Source organism: Rutidosis leptorrhynchoides, chromosome 4 (assembly GCF_046630445.1).
Source record: "Rutidosis leptorrhynchoides isolate AG116_Rl617_1_P2 chromosome 4, CSIRO_AGI_Rlap_v1, whole genome shotgun sequence".
In the NCBI taxonomy this organism is placed as follows: Eukaryota; Viridiplantae; Streptophyta; class Magnoliopsida; order Asterales; family Asteraceae; genus Rutidosis; species Rutidosis leptorrhynchoides.
The window spans coordinates 404,060,674-404,064,311 of NC_092336.1; positions in this window are offsets into that span (position 1 = coordinate 404,060,674).

Consider the following 3,638-nt stretch of genomic DNA (forward strand, 5'->3'; position numbering starts at 1 on the left):
CGAACCAGGAGAACACGAATGGACAAGGCCGTGGAAGAGTTTTCAATATTAATGCGGTAGAGGCACAGGAAGACCCGGAGCTTGTTACGGGTACGTTTCTTATTGACAATAAATCTGCTTACGTTTTATTTGATTCGGGTGCGGATAGAAGCTATATGAGTAGAGATTTTTGTGCTAAATTAAGTTGTCCATTGACGCCTTTGGATAGTAAATTTTTACTCGAATTAGCAAATGGTAAATTAATTTCAGCAGATAATATATGTCGGAATCGAGAAATTAAACTAGTTAGCGAAACATTTAAGATTGATTTGATACCAGTAGAGTTAGGGAGTTTTGATGTGATAATCGGTATGGACTGGTTGAAAGAAGTGAAAGCGGAGATCATTTGTTACAAAAATGCAATTCGCATTATACGAGAAAAAGGAAAACCCTTAATGGTGTACGGAGAAAAGGGCAACACGAAGCTACATCTTATTAGTAATTTGAAGGCACAAAAACTAATAAGAAAAGGTTGCTATGCTGTTCTAGCACACATCGAGAAAGTACAAACTGAAGAAAAGAGCATCAATGATGTTCCCATTGCAAAAGAATTTCCCGATGTATTTCCGAAAGAATTACCGGGATTACCCCCACATCGATCCGTTGAATTTCAAATAGATCTTGTACCAGGAGCTGCACCAATAGCTCGTGCTCCTTACAGACTCGCACCCAGCGAGATGAAAGAACTGCAAAGCCAATTACAAGAACTTTTAGAGCGTGGTTTCATTCGACCAAGCACATCACCGTGGGGAGCTCCTGTTTTGTTTGTCAAGAAGAAAGATGGTACATTCAGGTTGTGTATCGACTACCGAGAGTTGAACAAACTTACCATCAAGAACCGCTACCCACTACCGAGAATCGACGACTTATTTGATCAACTACAAGGCTCGTCTGTTTATTCAAAGATTGACTTACGTTCCGGGTATCATCAAATGCTGGTGAAAGAAGATGATATTCCAAAGACTGCTTTCAGAACACGTTACGGTCATTACGAGTTTATGGTCATGCCGTTTGGTTTAACTAATGCACCAGCTGTGTTCATGGACCTTATGAACCGAGTGTGTGGACCATACCTTGACAAGTTTGTCATTGTTTTCATTGATGACATACTTATTTACTCAAAGAATGACCAAGAACACGGTGAACATTTGAGAAAGGTGTTAGAAGTATTGAGGAAGGAAGAATTGTACGCTAAGTTTTCAAAGTGTGCATTTTGGTTGGAAGAAGTTCAATTCCTCGGTCACATAGTGAACAAAGAAGGTATTAAGGTGGATCCGGCAAAGATAGAAACTGTTGAAAAGTGGGAAACCCCGAAAACTCCGAAACACATACGCCAGTTTTTAGGACTAGCTGGTTACTACAGAAGGTTCATCCAAGACTTTTCCAGAATAGCAAAACCCTTGACTGCATTAACGCATAAAGGGAAGAAATTTGAATGGAATGATGAACAAGAGAAAGCGTTTCAGTTATTGAAGAAAAAGCTAACTACGGCACCTATATTGTCATTGCCTGAAGGGAATGATGATTTTGTGATTTATTGTGATGCATCAAAGCAAGGTCTCGGTTGTGTATTAATGCAACGAACGAAGGTGATTGCTTATGCGTCTAGACAATTGAAGATTCACGAACAAAATTATACGACGCATGATTTGGAATTAGGCGCGGTTGTTTTTGCATTAAAGACTTGGAGGCACTACTTATATGGGGTCAAAAGTATTATATATACCGACCACAAAAGTCTTCAACACATATTTAATCAGAAACAACTGAATATGAGGCAGCGTAGGTGGATTGAATTATTGAATGATTACGACTTTGAGATTCGTTACCACCCGGGGAAGGCAAATGTGGTAGCCGATGCCTTGAGCAGGAAGGACAGAGAACCCATTCGAGTAAAATCTATGAATATAATGATTCATAATAACATTACTACTCAAATAAAGGAGGCGCAACAAGGAGTTTTAAAAGAGGGAAATTTAAAGGATGAAATACCCAAAGGATCGGAGAAGCATCTTAATATTCGGGAAGACGGAACCCGGTATAGGGCTGAAAGGATTTGGGTACCAAAATTTGGAGATATGAGAGAAATGGTACTTAGAGAAGCTCATAAAACCAGATACTCAATACATCCTGGAACAGGGAAGATGTACAAGGATCTCAAGAAACATTTTTGGTGGCCGGGTATGAAAGCCGATGTTGCTAAATACGTAGGAGAATGTTTGACGTGTTCTAAGGTCAAAGCTGAGCATCAGAAACCATCAGGTCTACTTCAACAACCCGAAATCCCGGAATGGAAATGGGAAAACATTACCATGGATTTCATCACTAAATTGCCAAGGACTACAAGTGGTTTTGATACTATTTGGGTAATAGTTGATCGTCTCACCAAATCAGCACATTTCCTGCCAATAAGAGAAGATGACAAGATGGAGAAGTTAGCACGACTGTATTTGAAGGAAGTCGTCTCCAGACATGGAATACCAATCTCTATTATCTCTGATAGGGATGGCAGATTTATTTCAAGATTCTGGCAGACATTACAGCAAGCATTAGGAACTCGTCTAGACATGAGTACTGCCTATCATCCACAAACTGATGGGCAGAGCGAAAGGACGATACAAACGCTTGAAGACATGCTACGAGCATGTGTTATTGATTTCGGAAACTGTTGGGATCGACATCTACCGTTAGCAGAATTTTCCTACAACAACAGCTACCATTCAAGCATTGAGATGGCGCCGTTTGAAGCACTTTATGGTAGAAAGTGCAGGTCTCCGATTTGTTGGAGTGAAGTGGGGGATAGACAGATTACGGGTCCGGAGATTATACAAGAAACTACCGAGAAGATCATCCAAATTCAACAACGGTTGAAAACCGCCCAAAGTCGACAAAAGAGCTACGCTGACATTAAAAGAAAAGATATAGAATTTGAAATTGGAGAGATGGTCATGCTTAAAGTTGCACCTTGGAAAGGCGTTGTTCGATTTGGTAAACGAGGGAAATTAAATCCAAGGTATATTGGACCATTCAAGATTATTGATCGTGTCGGACCAGTAGCTTACCGACTAGAGTTACCTCAACAACTCGCGGCTGTACATAACACTTTCCACGTCTCGAATTTAAAGAAATGTTTTGCTAAAGAAGATCTCACTATTCCGTTAGATGAAATCCAAATCAACGAAAAACTTCAATTCATCGAAGAACCCGTCGAAATAATGGATCGTGAGGTTAAAAGACTTAAGCAAAACAAGATACCAATTGTTAAGGTTCGATGGAATGCTCGTAGAGGACCCGAGTTCACCTGGGAGCGTGAAGATCAGATGAAGAAGAAATACCCGCATCTATTTCCAGAAGATTCGTCAACACCTTCAACAGCTTAAAATTTCGGGACGAAATTTATTTAACGGGTAGGTACTGTAGTGACCCGAACTTTTCCATGTTTATATATATTAATTGAGATTGATATTTACATGATTAAATGTTTCCAACATGTTAAGCAATCAAACTTGTTAAGACTTGATTAATTGAAATATGTTTCATATAGACAATTGACCACCCAAGTTGATCGGTGATTCACGAACGTTAAAACTTGTAAAAAC